This window comes from Phocoena phocoena, chromosome 16 (assembly GCF_963924675.1).
Source record: "Phocoena phocoena chromosome 16, mPhoPho1.1, whole genome shotgun sequence".
In the NCBI taxonomy this organism is placed as follows: Eukaryota; Metazoa; Chordata; class Mammalia; order Artiodactyla; family Phocoenidae; genus Phocoena; species Phocoena phocoena.
Window position 1 is genome coordinate 80059798 of NC_089234.1, and position 20099 is coordinate 80079896.

Here is a 20099-nt window from a genome sequence, read left to right on the forward strand (position 1 = left end):
GTATGGATTAATGAAAATGACTGGGATAGTTTATATTTTTTCACGATTGTGTCTTTTCTTTCTTTGGTTTATGATAAGTTTGTATGTGAACATTCACGAGAGTTATAGCTTACTTAGTTTACTTGGAAATCAATGACTCCGAAATTGCTTTTCTGTTGCAATCATATCTAGCTGTGACCCCTTTTAAAAGAAGGGTAACAGTGTGATAGGAATTTAAATGCTTCAGAACTTCAGAGGTAAATTATTTTGATCCTTTCTGAACTTGATTCATAAACTTTGGTTCCAAAGAGTGGTCCAGGGGAGCCGGATGTTACCCACGGTAGAGGTTCTGTTTCTTGGGAGATTTCACATTTAGCATAACCGAATTCCTTGAGATATGTGTATATGTACACACACACACACACACACACACACACACACATATATATAGATATATAGCTATAGCTAGATATAGATATTTTTTTTTCTCCCTGTACAACATTGTATAGCCAACTTGGGTGATAGCAAAGAAGAAGAGATGCAGTCATTTGAGTCTAGTTGTCATAGCCTCTTTGTACCACAAAGTCCATAAGGTCCCTTTATGTCGTTCCTTTACTTTTTGTTTTTATCTACCTGTAAATTAAAAATCGGAAACAAAAATCAAATTTTAGGGATTGTCAGATTTGTCACTATGTTGTGGTATAGATGTATTGAAGGTTTACAACAGCGGTTACTGTCTACTATCAATGCATTTCACACTGATACACCAAAAAGAAAAGAAAAAAAAAAAAAAGGGAAGAGTATGCATGCTGACTTAAGGAAAGTTCTTCCCATCCAGAGAGGGCATTGGTTAAAATTACCCCCATGTGCATATATACTCACCCATACACAGACACTATTCCTTTTGCACAGACCAGTGAAAACTTTGCTAAGAACCAGAGTTTGGCAATCAATGACCAGCTCAACTAACCCTTCTTTGATGCTTGGATCCCTTTATATACTCTGCACGTGATCTAGTAAGGGATGGAGAGTTCCACCTTTCCCATGTTTTGACCACTAGGAGGTGTTTTTTACCTGTAGAGTCGAAATCTAATTCTACCTATTTATTTGAATTCCCCCCCACCGCTTGGTGGCCTGCAGAACTAATCCTTCTGTAGAGATGTTCCAGTTGCTCACTGGACAATACCTGTCCAAGTGGGGCTCAGAGCCAGAGTCTTCCCACTCACCTTGACCTGCGCAGAGTAGAATAGGGGTGCCCTTCCTTCAGCTTGCGTGTCCTGCCTGCACTGATACAGTCCAAGGTCACATTCACTTTCCTACTCAGACTCAGTGAGTTTCCTGTTCACTCAAACCTCTGGGTCCTAATCACATGCTGTCTTGAAGCTACGTCTTCCCGTCCTGTCCTAATGTCACTGCAAGACCTAACGTTTATCGGACTTTGTCTAACTTTATTTTAGCTTGTCCTTCCCATGATGCTTTTGGGAGTTTGATACTATTACTTAGCACCTTTGCCTGCCCTCTCGAACAAATGCTGTCTGCACATTAGATCAGATTGTTTTTTATATTTTACCTAAGTTGCTGATAGAATTGTTCAGCTGGCTGAACTACGAATGGTGCCTCCGGAAGTTTCCTTCTAGGTTTGGTTATAGTTAAGTACTAATGCTCTTAATTTCTTATAACTAGCCCATTACTGAATGCCTCTTCCACACAGATATCCCGAAAGAGCACGTCAGGCCATCTTTGCTGGTCCTACCGACCAAGGTACTCTAAGACCTGAGTTCATTTTCAGTGTGTCCCTAGTAACTTGAACTGTGCTCTGCGTGGTGGGAGATTAAGAAATGGATGTTCAGTGACTGACTGAGTGACTGAGAAGCGGGGGCCACACTGTGAACTGTGACCTCTGGAGGCTCCAGGCACTAAAAAGATGGTGGGAAGAAGCAGAATGTTGTATGCTTCCCTAAACTCCCCTTGCGGTTTGGTATTGTCTTCTTTTGAATTGCTTTCAGATAGTTGGGGACGAGAACCACCTTTTCCCAACTTCCCAGTGTTTTCATTAGTTCGTACTCTTCTTTTTCCTATTTCACAAATAAGCATTCAGCCATAACGGGTGTCTTGAGTGCCACCGATTGGATTACTCCCTATTTTTCACTGTTGCGTAGTTGCTACATCCGCCAGAAGAAGCTCCCAGTTAGTTGAGCTGTTGAGGAAATCAGAGTAGTCCAGAGCAGGCTGTTTTGGTGGTGTATTCAATTACTCTGAGGTAAAACAAAACAAAACAGAACAAAAAAATCTAGGTAAAGAGCTAGTGTTAAAAATGGTTACTGTGGAAAGTAAGAACTCTTGGGTGAACACAGAATTATGTATGCTGAGACAAACTGTTGTGTAGACGTTAAAAAAAAATCTCTGTAGTGTTTAGGGCACAGTAGCGGGTGCAGTCTGCATAATGATTGCTTTCACTGTCTTCAGGGGGGTTTTGATAATCGTTCGGTTCCCTGTGGAACAGTGGATATTCACAGGGTTCAGGAATAGGGTGGGGATACAGTCCTCTTCATAGTGAAGCTTCTAATAAGAAATTTTAGGAATCACACTTTGGATTCTTCATACAGGACACATGCTGTTGTTTGGAGTGTTTAATGCCCTAATCCAAAGAACAATTATTTCTTTGTAGTAGGGTCTCTAAACTTTTTCCAGTGTGCATCGCATCTATACAGAATTTCCTGTTTAGTGTCCATATGTGTACATACAAACATCTGTCTATATATGTTTGTGCATGTGTGTATATGTACAGTATAGTGTGTGTGTGTATATATATATATAGAGAGAGAGATGTATACATGTAAAACTTTACCGTGCTCAGATATGGACACTATAAAACATAACGATATAAATTTTAAGAAGGCTGATAATAAACAAAAATGAATGTTGGAGTATTTTCTTTTGCATCTTAAAGACTTGCTTGTTACGCTTTGAAATGTGTGGGCCGGGTCCCGAGACCACTGCTCTCCCACCCTCTCTGGTTAGAGTCCACAGCTGTTTGGAAACAATTTCTAGGGGGCCTGCAGGGTCTTGTGAGGGAAGCTTAAGACAGATTCTACCCTTCATGGACCCTCTGCTTACTGTATTTATTCTTTTTCCTGAGGACGGTTTTTACTTTGGCCAGTTTTCTTCCAGAGTTGGCTGTGGGTTGCTTAGCTTGAGGTTTGAATTTTTTGGGGGTGCGGGGAGAATGATAGTGTGATGGAGGATACCATCCTCCTTGCAATGTTTCTGGTCGACCCCAACTGTTTGGGAAGCATTGTACTATCGACACACAGCTGACACCAGACCCAGAATCAGGATAGAAGGACGTAACTCATCATTTGCTCATCCAGAAACTTCTAAAGAGTAAGAACAACTTTGAAGGTGCAGATTAATGTTGGCTAGAACGGTAGCACACGGTCACCCCTCGTGCAAGGGAGGCCAGTGTCCCAGCCTCTGGAGGGCATGTGGGCTGGAAGGGATGATGGGAGGGCAGGGCATCTGCACGCCACCCAGCCTCCCCGTTTGCTGAGAGATTTTACTCTATAGCATTTATCATTGCCTGACATGATATTGTGTATTGATTTTTCTATGTTTGTCTTCTGCCTCACCTCAGTAGAATATAAGTGCCATATGGGCAGGGACATTTCTGGTCATTACTGCTGTAATCCCTGCACTGCCCTGGTTTCTGCCACATAATAGGCACTTAGCAAATGTTTGATAAAGGCAGGATTGAAAGCCCAGGGTTTAAACATGAAAGAGCTGTGTGTCTTGGCTTTTGTTGAACTAAGTAAGTGTTGCCTTAAGGTTCTCATTATTTCTATTGTAAATGATCTACCGAAACAACCTTTTACGCCTCACTTGATATCTTTTCTGGGTCACTTGAAATGACCTGTAATTGAACTCTGATATCAAACTGGTAGAAATGGAGAAGTAGTTTCTGAAGAGGGTAACAGCAGAGTTCCATCTGTTATATCAGGACCTTTATCGCCCGGTTCTGAGGGCTGTGGTTTGGGGAGGGTGGGCACCCTGGGGTGAGAGGGTGTGCTTTACACCTTTCCCAGGTTTCAAAGTCTGATCCCAACTGATAAGCACACTGCCTGGCCTTATTGGGATCAGATGAAGCTGAAGTTCACTTACAAGCCTGGTTTGGACTCCTTAATAAAGATAACTGGAAAGAGAGGATTTCAGAATTGTGCAACGTTCTCTTTTCTCTCTCAATCCGTGATAATTTCTACAGGACATAATGATTTTTTAAAACCGATCAGTAGTATATTGTATACCTTCTGTTAATTTAGTCCTTTTAATTGGAGGATTGCAGAGTATGTTGGAACATTACTTACGCCTTACGTATAGTAGGTGCTCCGTAAGCATAGCTTTAATTTTACAGGTAGAAGTCTTTTATCTTAATATCCTGACCTACTACTAATTCCTATATTGCATGAATTCAGGGGGATATCATTCTAACTCCTGCTTGTTTAAATGTGTGTGTTAAGGTATGCTATGATGAGAACTGCGGGTGAGGCTGAGAGATTAGCCTAAATAATACTAAAATCACTGAATTTACCAGCCATTTTGTTTATTTGAGGGTCAGCGTAAGTCATTTGCTTGGAATAATGGATCTGTTTTCCTATTTAAAAAGTCTTAAATGATGAGAGGAATGAGAGAGAGAGGCTAATGTTTTTGACATAGGAACAGGATAAAGAAGTGGGGAGAGAGATTCCCGAAGGTAGACTTCAAAACAGCAGTTGTGCTTGAACTTTCATTTATGGTCTCTTGCAGACTGAACGAGAACCTTGCAAGGCTGATGGGATTATCCCCCTGTACTGATGTGAAAACTAAGATTTAAGGCGAGAACACACATGGCTTTATGAATCTTAGTTCTTAGAGTTTAAACCCATCTCTCTGCCCACTGTGGCAGCCTAGATGCTTTGTGAGGTCCTGTTGATCTCAATAAATCATAGAAGAAATGGGGGGGGTGCGGTAAAGAAAGTGCATGCAGAGGAAAATGCCAGAATTATCCCACTACTGTCCCTGCAAGCGGGAAGTGGTGGCCGGGGGGCAGGCTACTGAGCCATTGTTCTAAGCCTCCAAATGCCCTGTTCTGTCAGCCAGTGGATCCTCTGTTATTCAGGAGAAATTTTGTAGTTTGTGGTGAGGTAGCAGTTCTGATGATTGAGCCGGGTTCTCTAGTCTTTGCTGGGAAGTGAGAGGGCGCTGCTGTGATCCTGCAGAGAACATTTCTTTTGCTCTCGAGTCTTCGCCAGGATGAAAAGAAAGAGCAGAGGAAACCAATTTTCGTTTTGCCTTTATACTTCGCTCGCTTTGCATCATCTTTGTTTAAGTCAGTTGAATGTGAAGCCCTAAATAAATTTCAGGCATTTAAATATTTAAAAGGATTCCTCCACCATACTTTACTCACCCAAAGAATAAGGGCTTGCAGCAACACAATGGCTCTGCTCACCTTGTCACTGAATTATCAGACATTAATAGTGAATCGAGAATGGGAACAGCCACGGAAATGCTTGGCTGGCTCTGTTCCAAAATATTGTTTCCCTGGTAGAGAAAGCAGGACAATTTGTTGAAAACTGGCAGTCAGCCCGTCAGAAGAGCTCTGACGCCATCCGTGCAGTAACTACTCTGCTCCAACTGCTAATTTCAGGCCCGTTAAATCTGGGTGATGTCTGATGGCTGCTGTGGCTGTGCGTCTGGCTATGTGGAGCTTTCTAAATCCATCCTCCCAGCCTGGCATCACATCTCACAGTTCTTTCCCAGACGAGCTGAAGCGCACAGGGGATGTGGAGTCAGCCTAGGATACGTGGAAGGAGTGAGGAACAGGCCCCCCGGGAGGGTTTTAGGAGGCACTGCCTTTCATCTTCCTATTTTCTTTGCCACTAGGTCCACAAACACTATCCCGCTGTACCTCCTGCCGTGGGAGGACCTGGAGGAGGAAGCAGACAGGCTCAGCCTCCAGGGAGCAGCCTCGTGACAGCATTCACTCCTTTTCCATCCATCCCCGCAAGCTTTCACCTGTTCAGAACAGACCTTCCTGGGCTTCCCTGGTGGTGCAGTGGTTGAGAATCCGCCTGCCAACGCAGGGGACATGGGTTCGAGCCCTGGTCCGGGAAGATCCCTCATGCCGCGGAGCAACTAAGCCCGCGCGCCACAACTACTGAGCTTGAGCTCTAGAGCCCGTGAGCCACAACTACTGAGCCCGCATGCCACAACTACTGAAGCCCGTGCGCCTAGAGCCCGTGCTCCGCAACAAGAGAAGCCACCGCACTGCAGCGAAGAGTAGCCCCTCTCGCCGCAACTAGAGAAAGCCCGTGCGCAGCAACGAAGACCCAACACAGCCAAAAATAAATAAAATAAATTTAAAAACTAACCTTCCTGGGGAATTCCCTGGCGGTCCAGGGAATTCACTGCCGAGGGCCCCGACTTCCACCCCTGATCGGGGAAGTAAGAGCCCACAAACTACATGGCATGGCCAAAAACAAAGAAACAGACAACCCAAAACTGAACTTTCTGGGAAGGTAAAACTAAGGAGAAAGATGAGAATTTTTAAAAAAGCATTTGGAACTTCCCATGGAAGAGCAAAGTGGCATTTCTTTGCTGTTGCAGAAGACGGAGGTGGGGTGAGGGCTTGCGGGGGTGCTTCGGCGTCCGTGTCTAACTTCCTTTGCTTCCAGGGCAGTGAGTAGGAGCCAGTTTTCAAATGGGGACTCGGGGCCACACAGTCTTGAGGTCTCTTTAAACTTTGGTGTTCTAAGATTTCCAGGTTAGCAGAGAGTGCCCTTACTTAGGGTGTGAGACCCTGGGGGCAGGGACCTGGTCACTGTGTCCCAGTCCTCTGGCCCAGGGAAGTGTCTGGCACAGTCAGCAAATGAACCAACTCAGTGTTTCAGGCCTCAGGGGGGCCTTGGGGTGATGCTGGAATCAGTCTTCCTCATGGTGCTGATTCATAAGTACGAGAGTGTAAGAGAATTGTTTACCTTCTAGGTCTGCTGATTTTGGTAGAGTGGCTTGCCCTGGTAGTTGATGAGCTGTAAGTGTCCTGGCCTAGCTGATGGCCACACGTGATGTCTATTAGAAGATTCCTGTGTAAGATGGGCACTACAGCTTCTTTCAGAGGAAAGACCCTGTGGGTGGCAGAGGGCCTGGTGGGTGGGCATAGTCAGAAGAACATTCAAGGAAAAGGGAGGACCCGAGTTAGGCTTTGGAAAATGGTCAGGGTTTTCATTTTTGTCGAAGGGCTCTTGTATGCAAGGCCACTCCTGGCTCTGCAGGGGACCAGCAAATACAAATCAAACTCTCTGTCTCTTAGCCCTTCGCCTGATCGTAGTACTGTCTCCATGAACTTACTCAGAGGCCTAAAACCAAACTCAGATCCTAGCCTGGTTTGGGTTTTTCAGTCTCCAAACTGAACTTTATTAACAAAAGCAAGTTCAAGAGAAGTGATGGACATTATTTTTGGAATGATGATGAACTTGTCTATCATGTAAGGTAGTCAGTTCAATTTTTTCCCCATTGTAATTTGCTAAAGGTTATAGAATGTGTCTGTAAACCTAAAGGGGAAAATATTTTGGACTCATCAGAGATAGAAAGTGAACATTTTTTTGATCTGAGATGTAATTGACATATAACATTATGTTGGTTTCGGGCATACGACATAATGATTCCATACTTGTATATATTGTCAAATGATCATCATGATAAGTCTAGCTAACGAAGTCTAGTTAACACCGCCACACATCGGTACAAAGTTTTGTCTTTCTCTTGTGATGAGAACTTTTTAAGATCTACTGTCTCAGCAGCTTTCTTTTTTTTTTAAAATTAATTAATTATTTTTGGCTGCATTGGGTCTTCGTTGCTGTGCGCGGCTTTCTCTAGTTGTGGTGAGCGGGGGCTACTCGTTGCTGCGGTGCTTGGGCTTCTCATTGTGGTGGCTTCTCTTGTTGTGGAGCACGGGCTTCAGTAGTTGTGGCACGCAGGCTCAGTAGTTTTGGCTCGAGGGCTTCAGAGTGCAGGCTCAGTAGTTGTGGTGCATGGGCCCAGTTGCTCTGCGGCATGTGGGATCTTCCCGGACCAGGGCTCGAACCTGTGTCCCTTGCACCGACAGGCGGATTCTCAACCACTGCACCACCAGGGAAGCCCGGCAACTTTCAAATATACCTTACGCTATTATTAATTATAGGCATCATGCTGTACATTACACCCCCAGGACTTGTTCATCTAATTAACTGGAAGTTTGTACCTTTTGACCACAATGTTTTGGTATAAAATCACTGAATCTGCTTCAGTTATTTGTCCAGAGAATACGACACAGAGTATTGTATTTGGGATTCAAGGTCACATTGTTTTCTTTTAAGACTTTCTATTTAGGAATTTATAACTTTTGGTAATTGATGTACCGAAGTGATTTACTTTAAAATTATTTTGAATAATCAAAGTTTTAAACTGAGGCAGCCTTAGGAAACATGGCTTTGGACAGTGAGAGCTTAGGTAGGCCGAGCACCTTGTCCACCACCCTGGCCTCCCTGGAACATGTGTTCATTTGCTGTCCACATGCTCTTTTTATGTCGCGGGAAGTAGTAGTAAATGCTGGGTAAGATTCGCATTCTCCTTTAGATTCTAAAACAAGACATCTCAGCATACTAGCATGTACTTGCCCTCAGCTTTTTATCATGCAAAATTTCACACATACAGGTAAGTTGAAAGAATTACTTGGTGTAGTGGACACCCATATACCCACTGCCTAGATTCCACAGTGTTAGCATTTTTTTTTTTTTTTTTTGCGGTACACGGGCCTCTCACTGTTGTGGCCTCTCCCGTTGCGGAGCACAGGCTCCGGACGCGCAGGCTCAGCGGCCATGGCTTACGGGCCCAGCCGCTCTGCGGCATGTGGGATCTTCCCGGACCAGGGCACAAACCCGTGTCCCCTGCATCGGCAGGCGGACTCTCAACCACTGCGCCACCAGGGAAGCCCCACAGTGTTAGCATTTTACTGTGTTTGCCTTATACGGATCTATCCGCCTCTATCTACCATCAGTCCCTCTTTTTTTTTTTTTTGGAAGCATTTCAAAATAAGTACACACATCAGTACACTTCACCGCTGAGCACTTCAGCATACATACCATAAATGAGTTTAAAACTCATATTCTGTTTTGAGGCAAAGTTTGTAGAGTGAAATGTATATGTTTTAAGTGTATCATTCCATGAGCTTAGACAAATGTATATACCTGTGTAACCCATACTTCTATTAAGATATACCTGCCACCTCAGAAAGTTCTCTCAGGCCCCTTCCCAGTCTGCCACGCCAGTCTCCGTCCTAGGCAACCACTGTTCCTCCCCCCTCCAACCCCAATGGTAAGTTCTACCTGTTCTTGAACTTCATATAAATGGAATCCTGCAGTGTGTACTCTTTGTGTAAGGCTTCTTTCACTCACCATAGTGATTTCTGCTTTGCCATATATTTTTAAATATATTACACCAGCCTGGCTTACCTCCACCTTGGTCACAAGCTCTTTTCAAAGATCATATTATCAAGTGATATTAGAAACAATTTTGTTTTAGGTATTTTTCTTAAGTCTCATCTTCCCCTTTCCCAACAGAGGTGTGATTATCATATTTGATTGGGCCATTTTCTGCCTGGGTTTCTCCTATGTATTCTGAAAACCAGGCGCTTCTTTTTGTTGGCAGGGTGGGGGTGGGGGCCTCGCCGTGTGGCATGTGGGATCTTAGTTCCCCAGTCAGGGATCGAACCTGTGACCGCTGCATTGGGAGTGCAGAGTCTTAACCACTGGACCACCAGGGAAGTCCCACTAGGTGCTTCTTTTGTAAGTTTGCTAACACGTGCTGCAGGGCCAGCTCGGGGCATTCAGCTGAGTTCTCTTGCTCCTGAAGCGATGGATCCTGACACATTATTCACTTATTGTGTCTGCTACTTGGAAAACTTCAGGTAAAGGAAACTATATCTATTTTTGCAAAGCTTATTCTTAGCTTTGTGATTAACTTCTTAAACAAGTTTTTTTTGTTTGTTTGTTTGTTTTTAATAAGGCATCTTTGAGGAACACAGTTGATCTTCTGTATCCGCAGGGATTGTTTCCAGGACCTCCCTCAAGATACCAAAAGCCAGGGACACTCATAAAATGGTGTAGTGTTTGCATATAGTCTACACACATCCTCCCATATACTTTAAGTCATGTCTAGGTTACTTATACTTCCTAATACAATGTAAATAGTTGCTGGCCCATGGCAAACTCAAGTGTTGCTTTTTGAAACTTCTGGAGTTTTCAAAAAAAATATTTTCACTCTACGGTTGGTTGAATCTGCAGATGTGGAACCTGCGGATGTACAGGGCTGACTGTAATTTCTAGTTCAAATGCAACAATTTGGAAGACTAAAATTTCCTGACTTTTTTTTTTTTTTAAATTTATTTATTTATTTATTTTTGGCTGTGTTGGGTCTTCGTTTCTGTGCGAGGGCTTTCTCTAGTTGCGGCGAGTGGGGGCCACTCTTCATCGCGGTGCGCGGGGCCTCTCACTATCGTGGCCTCTCGTTGCGGAGCACAGGTTCCAGACGCACAGGCTCAGTAGTAGTGGCTCACGGGCCCCGTTTCTCTGCGGCATGTGGGATCCTCCCAGACCACAGCTTGAACCCGTGTCGCCTGCATTGGCAGGCAGATTCTCAATCACTGCGCCACCAGGGAAGCCCCCTGACTTTTGTTTTATGACACTATATGGAGACTAAGAAAATAAGCCTGAACTGTTAGGAGATTTTTAAGCCACCTGTGTTGAGATATTGGCTAGTAAAATAAAGTCCTCGTTGACTTAAAAAATAAAATTCTAAGAACCTCCCTGGCAGTCCAGTGGTTACGACTCTGTGCTCCCAATGCAGGGGGCCCAGGTTTGATCCATGGCCGGGGAACTAGATCCCTCATGCCGCAACTAAGAGTCCACGTGCTGCAACTAAGAGTCCACATGCCGCCACCAAGAAGTCTTCATACTGCAAGTAAAAAGAAAAAAAAAAGATCCCTCGTGCCACAACTAAGAACCAGTGCAGCCTAAATAAATACATATTTAAAGTTAAAAAATCTAATTCTAGACTTAATTAACTGCCCCCTTTGCTATACCCACTATTACTGGAGTTCTGAGTTGCTAAACCTCTCCATCCATGATCAAAACCAGGAAAAATGTTCTCATCAGTACTAGTTTAATGTTTATATATAAGGTGCACACACACACGGTGTGCGAAGACTTTGCCTTAGGGCTGTATTGGCTAGGGTAGTTCTCCCTGCTCTAAAAGAGACTCCAGAATACAGTGTCCAGACAAGAGACAGGCTGACTCCTTTCTTGTGTGACAGCCTGAGATCTGGGCAGGTGGGCTGCTGTCCTCCACCTGACACTCAGGGACCCGGGTTCCTTCCATCTTGTTTCTCCACCACTGGGCCTGGGCCTCACTGCTTGGAGGGAGCCCACTGGGCATGTCTGCGCTCTGGCTGGCTGGAAAGGGAGGGGGCACCCAGGTGGTGGTCACCCGAAGACCCCAGAAAGGGTCTGCATCACTTGTGCTCTCATCCTCTGGAGAACTCAATGACCTGACCACAGCTGACTTCGAGGTGGTGCTGAGCAGTGTCATGGAGCCGCCCCTCCACGTGCTTCTGTGCTTATGCTGTGGAATTGGCCTTGCCTGTGGCCATGTGGGCGCGCCGATGGAGTAGCTCGCTTGTCAAACGCTTCCTGCCTGGTCTGTCCTGACAGGTGCCATCTTAGGGGGGGACTCAGGTTACAAGGGTCGGTAGGCAGAAAGGGGTATTGCTCTTACGACACTTTCATTCTGGAAATAGAGTCGATCTCCTAATAATATTGCTCTCAGTGGATTTTTTTTTTTTAAGTGGAGGCAGTGCTGTCTTCCTAAAGTACAGCTTAGTTCTGGGTGGTGGAAGGGAGAGTAAAGTTCTAATAATAATGAGTTGCAGACAGACTCTGTAACTTTGAAAAAAATGTTCCTGGGGACGTGGATTAGGGAATGTAATAAAAGGACCTCGTCCCCTGTTTAAAATTCAGACTCATAATGGAAGGCTTAAGAGACACTTGATGAATGGGATCCCAGTAATCATTTATTCGGGAGCCAGAGGGTTTCTGGGGAGCAGAAACCTCCCCAAAGATGGCAGGGGCTCTGGCTTGCGTGTCATTCAGAAGGAAGTTCCCCTGGGTCCTGGGGTCTCTCCCACTCAGAGACGAGCTGTCACAGGGTCACCGGCGAAGCCTAAGGAAGCGGTTGTGCGTGTGATTCCCCCTCCTCTAATGAGCTAACATTACACTGCTTTTCCCCCACAAGTAACTCTGAATAGACTATTTGCCAGCCGCTTGAAAGGCTCGTGAAGTGATAGTCTGATCGATGGGATTGGCTGCCTGGGGGACCCAGGGGAGCAGATGTGAGTCTGTCCAGGCTTGAGGGGCCAAGGTCAGTGCCCCCCTGGATGCCGAGGGTGATGCGGCGGGGGAGTGGCCACCGTGCGCGGGCTCTGAGTTCTGTGTTCTCTAGTCACCCCGGGGGCTTCCAAGGATGGGCAGAGAGATCCCCCCAAACGTAGATGTTCCTTCTAGGTGGTCAAACTAAGTGAGAGCGTTGCCTGTGTCGTTCCCCACTAACCAGTGAAAAGGGGGGAAGAAAAACTCCTGGGTGAAATAAATGATGCTTGACGTTTTCTTAAGGACGGAGAGGCCGAGTGGTTTTTATTTCAGCAGGAGCGTCACGGCCTCTTGATAATCTGGAAGTTGCCTTGGTTTCCTCTTGCTGGCTGCTGTCTGCTCAGGAGACTATTTAGATGGGTTGTGTGGAGTTTGCTAAATTTTTTTGTTTTGGTTTGTTTGTTGTTTGCGGTACGCGGGCCTCTCACTGTTGTGGTCTCTCCGGTGCGGAGCGCAGTCTCCGGACGCGCAGGCTCAGCGGCCACGGCTCATGGGCCCAGCCGCTCCGCGGCATGTGGGATCTTCCCGGACCGGGGCACGAACCCGTGTCCCCTGCATCGGCAGACGGACTCTCAACCACTGCGCCACCAGGGGAGCCCCAAGTTTGCTAATTTTTGCCCATATCTTAAGCGCGGAAGGATTCAGGGAACCTCCCGAGCGATGAGAGCACAGACGCCAAGGATAACTTGGGGCAAAGAGGAGCGCGCCTTGAGCCTTTCAGTTGGTTTGGGGGCAGTAGCCGCGGCTGAGCAGCTGCCAGTGGTGTGTTTGCAGTTCACACTGTGGGAAGTTTGGGAGTGTTTTACATCGTTTTGTTTGTAGTGAACAAAAGAGCCGTGTGGAACCTAATCAGCTGATCCCGTGTATATCAATTCCGAGGACTGGGTCTCTCTCTCAACTGAAATGTTAAACTTATCTGCAAGGGAGGAAAACTGGCCTGGTGATTGATTGGTGTCTGACTACACCCTGCATTACACGCGTCGAAGGTGTGTGCGCTTGGACTTTCCATTAATGGGTCAACATTCGCATTGGACTTTGCCCTTATAACTCACTGTTCCAAACCCTTTATCTTTTTCTGCCTGGGCTGTTGCACGAAGTATTTGTCAGCCTCTTCAGGGAGCGTGGGCCTGTATTTCATACATTAAGTTGCTTTGATTTGTTGGTGGAATGATTTGAGAAGGGACTGCTTCTGGAGGGGGGACGGTTTCTCAGGGGTCATGTCTTCGTGGGGAGAGGGGGGAGGAGATGCCAGAGAAATTGCACATATCCTAATAATCCTCACAGAAGTGGTTTTCACCCAGCACCTCCCACTCAGTGTCTCTGTTATTATTGGACTCAGAATAAAGACCTGCTGGGCCCTGCCTTGAACCCCCGGGGCGATTCTTACGTTGTTGTGTCCAAAACCATTCCGGCGTCCTGTTGTTCAGATGCTGTGGATTGAAAAGGCACACAGCACCCGAAAGATCCTATCCTGCACTCCCTCGATCGAGATGAACTAGTTCGGTCCACATCAAGAATTTTTTCGCCATTGTATCTTTTCTGTTCTCGAAATACAACTTGATTGGAGGTTTCCAGAACCTTCTATTTTTGTCTCTAAAGTAGTATCTCTATTTTGTTCACAGTGTTTAATCCTTGTTGCTTTCTTCTGAATGTTTAGATTACAGGTAATTTCCAGAATTGCTGGGAGACAGTTGCATGTTTGACGCCTTTGGAGAATACGTAGAACCTTGTTGGTACCTGGAGATAATCCCCTTGACAGTGTAATGATTGTTAGAGACCATCGGTAACTTTGCTTTTTAATTCTGGTCTGGGATTTCTGCAGCTTGGCCGTCAACATACCTTTGAAAAAAAATCTAGTCTGAAGGGTCTTATAAAAATACCAATATTTTCAATAATACCTTTTGGAATAGAAGCGTGGTTGAGTTCACTGAAAAAGGCTTGCTTAGTGTCCCGCTCATTCTGGGTGAGGAGCTGAAGTTTTAGCTGAAGGTCAGAGAGCGTCTGTGGTTCTCTGTGTTTTGGGCCTTATCGTTAGCACATACAGATCTTTTTTAAACTCATTTTAGGAACATAAGTCAGAGTTACTGCCTGGACATAGGTGCTTCTCCCTATGGTAGAAGCATTTATTTATTTCATCCTGTGTATTCACTTTATCCTACTTTTATCAGACACCTGCCCTGGTGTTCTGCCGAGTTCAAGCTCACGGAGACTGGTGTTGAAGTTCCCTCCCCTCCCCACCGCATGCTGAGGGGGCCTGAGCCCTGAGCCAGTCCCGGGACCTGGGTTCCCGTCCATTTGCCAGGGTTGGTCCTTGTCAGTGTTGCATGTGGAGTTGTGTTTGTAAGACTTGAAGGCGGATACTGGAGAGCTTACAAATATTTTATTGTTTATCAAGATCTCGTGGTAGAATTTCTCACACATTTCATTAAAAAAAAAGGACTACAGAAATAAGCAAGGCTGTTTCCTTCCTGTTGTTTTCAGTAGTCCTTAGACAACCCAGAAGATGACACGCCTATGAATGTGATCACAACACACATAGGAAGAAAGAAAGGCATTTAAAAAATTGTGTAGTTTATTCACTAAGACTGTGCATGGAGGAGATTAATGAGTCACAATTATACACATAACATTTTCTTGTTCTGCGACTGTGACCAAACAGAAGTAATGCAGAAAGGAGCAGTTTCCCATGTTAAATGCTATTAATTCTGAACAAATACCACGTGTATCAGTATTTAAAGGTTGAGATGTAATGCTTGCTTCTTAATTTATCTAATCAGCGTCAGATTGATGACATGCTATTTGCAGGGGATAACACATAGCTAAATAGTTTCTACGTTTCGTTTTAGTAACACTGGTTGTAGAGAGACTCTCTCATGGAGGACGTAAATTGATAGAAGTGAGGAAGAGATTTTAAAGCACTTTCAGTAATCTCAGTGTACTCACTTTCAACTTGTTACGTAAAAAGTAAGCAGATAATGTGTTTCACAGTTTTTTATCTTTGGTGGCCAGTTTATTCTGTAAAGTATAGTTCTTTTGTCTTTTGGTGAACAGAAAGCCTTCCAGATTTTGTGTACTTTTGTGTCACAGTTGACAAGCAACTATAAGATATCACAGTCATAATGCTCTCCTAATGGTCATGACTAGTCATGTGATTCACCATACCGGTCTAACAGCTTCCAAACTGCTCTGCAGGTAGTTTGATGTGGGTGATTATCTTGAGTTGGCTTTCAGAAGAATGAGGTTAAAATTGTGGAATACAAACCATTAGAAAAGAGGTCACTTTTTAAAATCAGCTTCCCCTTCTTTAAAATGGGAGATACGGAGTAGCGTTAGGTAATGTCTAACTTTATGAAGACTGGCCTATAGTGAGGAAGTAGCTAGGGGACGGGGAAGTCTTTGGAAGAGTTCTTTCATGCTGGGAATTGAAGATGGGGTAGAGGAAGGTCATATAGCCCCTCTGGCCAGGTTGGTCTACCTGGCACTTGGTGGGTATTTCTGGCCCGCGCGTCCATCCTACCTGGAGTGCTGGTCACCCCCCGACCGCACATAGGCCACCTGGTGTTTGTGATATGTGCAGGGAGATACGGGTATGCGGCAGGTACAGAAAACCTTTATTAACTTGAGTCACCTGACAATAGCAAAGTGCAAAGATAATTCTTCCAGTGAGAGGAGGACCATATAATTGGCTGAGGTGTGGTGTTAAGAGGGTAGAAGAAGAGATAATATTGAAAGCAGGGCACATGCCTGTGGATTCCAATACATTTATTTGTTTTCTATTATTTCAGAGTCTTTTGTACCTGTTGCAGGTGGTCTGTCCTCTGCCCCAGTCTCTTGCTGGACATTTGCCCCCTTGTGTGAAGCTGTACCTAAGATTCTCTGTCCATTCCCCTCCAAAGGTGAAAGGTGGGGACAGGTAACCCTGTACCTGTGCTTGAAGACGTCAAACAAAGCTGCTCTTCCAGGGCACTGGGTCAAAGATTAATAGGCAGGAGGAAAGAAGGGACGGTGTAGGTTTCCTTGATGCTCTGTGCTCTGGCCACTCCAGTCTGCTAGGCCAAGCTCTGTGCAGTTTTTAGTGAAGTAGAAGGTTAATAACTGTGTAGGGATTTGGGCTGAGGAATTTACCCCATGACATAATCACGGTCCAAAAGATTTTTATATAAAGATGCTCATGCAGTATTAGTTATACTGTGAGAAACTGGAAAAATATTGGCAGTAAGACATTAAATTATGGTTCTCCATACGATCAAGTAATCTAAATCAATTAAATAGCTTGTTTTATAAGGTCTCTTAATGCCATGGGAAAATGTGTACAGAATATTAAATGAAAAAATTTTCTTGCTAGGCAATATATATAATAGATCCCCATTTTACAGGAAAATTAAACATGCATATGCATTAACAGAATAGGATACATTAAAAAATTTACGGTGGTTATTACTTGTGGTTGCGTTATGTCTAATTATCATATTCTCTTCTTTTTGCATTTGTTTTCCAGTTTTTTCTAAAATGAACATGTTAATTTTGTAACAGAAAAAAACATGATATTAAAAGATTTGAGTCAGAAAAGCAGGTACTGTATGCTAGCACATATATACTTAAAAAAAAAAAAAAAATTGGTACTGATGAACCTAGTGGCAGGGCAGGAATAAAGACGTAGACATAGAGAATGGACTTGAGGACCCGGGGATGGGGGGAAGCTGGGTTGAAGTGAGAGTAGCATCGACATATATATACTTACGAATGTAAAATTGATAGCTAGTGGGAAGCAGCCCCATAGCACAGGGAGATCAGCTCGGTGCTTTGTGACCACCTAGAGGGGTGGGATAGGGAGGGTGGGAGGGAGGCTCAAGAGGGAGGGGATATGGGGATATATGTATACGTATAGCTGATTCACTTTGTTGTACAGCAGAAACTAACACAGTATTGTGAAGCAATTATACTGCAACAAGGATCTATTTTTAAAAAATTTGAATTATATGCCGGGTATATGTATCCTTTAAAAGTATTTGTCTGTTTCAATATAATTTTTTGGCTCAATATGTAAATTTGTTTTATTTTATTATATAATCTTGCTTGATTTGTATTCTTGAGTTATAAAACAAGTTTTCAAGGCAAGTAATTAGCAAGCATTTATTAGGCACCTATTATGTCTAATAAATATATTTTTGGTACATGTTCTCTACCATAAAAGTATTTATAATTTAAGTTTAATATCATGTAGGTAGATATCCTTTGAAAATTATTTGCTGATCTTGTATGTAAGAGTTCAAGCATTATATCGTTTTAACCTTTTGACTACCTTCTTTCATTTAAGCTTGTTGCATAGGAAAAATACATACATATATGTATACTTTTAAGGCATTAAATTTATTTTAGGGAATTTACTTTTTGCTATTAATAATGTAGTTTATTGGTAACGCACTGAATGACTTGCGTTTGAATATATTATTTCATTTAATTCTCACAGCTGTCTTTCCTTAACAGTGGGGGCATCTTTCTCAGTTGGTACTGAGAGTTAAGTTAGAGACTTTGGCATTTACTTTAAAAATACCATTAATACTCTTTGCTTATTTGTGAGAGCAGTGATACCTTGACTCAGATAATACCCGTGTCTTCTTAGCGTTATAATTGCTGGCCCTTTGATACTATGCTTTTTGACATTTACATTACAAATAAAAATTAGTTAATTTGTAAGTTATAAGGTCTCAAAAAAATAGTTCATTCTTCTTTCACGCCTGTTAGTGCTTCTATTAAAATTCTGAAATGGCTTATTAAATTAAGTGCAGTGTCAAAGGCTAATTGTCTCTCTGTGAATTAGTCTATGTGACTTATGAAAGCATGATTTAAGGATTATGTTTGAATAGGAACTCCGAAGTCAGCTTTTAGTATCTACCAAATTGTACTGATCATAGATGAAGAGTATTAATAGATTATGAAGCCCATTCTCCTGCTGTTACAAAAGATGCCTCTAGAATACCTGCAGTGTTAGCGCCCTTGAACTTACGTCACTTGCGAGCCTCCCACGTCTGAGGCACAGATGTATGGTCCGAATGCGCTGTGTCCCGAGCAGCCCTGCCCGATGGTCAGAAAGCTGTGAGGACAGCCAGTGCGTGTGTGTGATGTGTGTAGGAAGGGGTGGTGGATTGGTGGAGAATCGGAAATCCCATATTAAAAAAATTTTTTTTTTTTTTAGTTTTTGAAATTATATTCAGAAGTCAGCGTAATTTTGGTGGCATGAATGAGAGGTTTGGAGCCACCTTTAATCAGCCTGTCTCTCGAGCACCTACCGTGGTGGTTTGGACACTTGGGCAGCCCCGGGTTTGAATCAGAGCTCACGACCACGTTGGTGAGTTGCAACTCGGTTTCCCCGTCTCTAAGTGTGATGGGACGTGATGCCGGTTGTGAAAGCTGGTTGTGAGATCTCTGAGGATGCTTGTGGAAGGGCTTTGCTCGGCACCTGGCATGCAGTGGGTACCCAGTGGCCCCAAGTTACTATTCCTCACTGGCCTTACTGAGCTCCGGGGGCTCATATGCCGACACCCCAGAGCACAGGAGAGGATGCGCTGGTGAGGAAACAAATACCACTGCCCGACAGTTAAAGCCAAAACACAAAGGAAACCAAGGTTCTCTTCGAGGATCACTGTTCCTCTCGTGAGTGATCGTGAAAGTCAGAGACCAAGGTGATTAGAAGAAACTTGGCTGGATTCTTGCAGGGGAGTTTCCCCCAAGCTTACCAGCCTGCTGGAGCCTCTGAAGAGTCGTAACCTGGGGTGGGGAAGATCCTGCGTGCCTTGTGTTCCTCTGCTGGCCGTGATTAATCCCCATGCGGAATCAAGTCAGTTTGCTTGAAGAGTACCACTCATCAGGTGTTAAGGAGTGAGTATGTAGGTGACAGACAGGTGTGGGATGACAAGAGACTTTTTGTGGATTGAGTATCATGTCTGTTCCTGTTAAGCTTCCTGGTCAGTTCATTTCCTGGATGTCAAAGGATGTCTTTTTGCCAGATACCCTTTTACTTAGGCACAAATAGGTAAACTACCTACCTTTCTGATAGTTTGTGTTGGGGCCTAGAAAAAGAAACTATCCTGGTAAGAGTGGTGACGTAGTCTTGTAGCTGGCGTTAGAGCGGGGCCTCAGGGCCCCAGGTGCATCTAAATGTCACTGTACCCTCGCCTGTCACCCAGTGAGCGGTCAGTGCCCAGGACCTGCCTGCTCGCAGCATCCACCAGCGCTCCCACCCCTCTGGTACCTCCTGGCCCACACGCACTGCTGGGCTCCTGCCCTTTGCCTGTCCTTCCGCCCACGCTGTGCAGCTCCTGGTCTCGAGAGAATATCCCCGGCTTGCCCTCAGGCCCGCCCTTCGTGCTTCCACTGCTTTGACCCCAGTGAACACCCCACCCATTTCAACACCCCCATCTCCCTCCCCTTGGCTTCCTTGGCAGCCCTCTCTTCCCCTGGTTCTCTGGGTACCTCTGGTCATTTCCTCTGTGCTGTCGCTGGACCCTCCTAACCTCAATACCTTTGAAATGTTGGAGTTCCCTTGGTCTTCTCCCTCAGGGTGACCCTACCCTCCTAGTGGCCTCTCTCGCTACCTCTGTGATGGTGACCTCCACATCGTTACCTGTC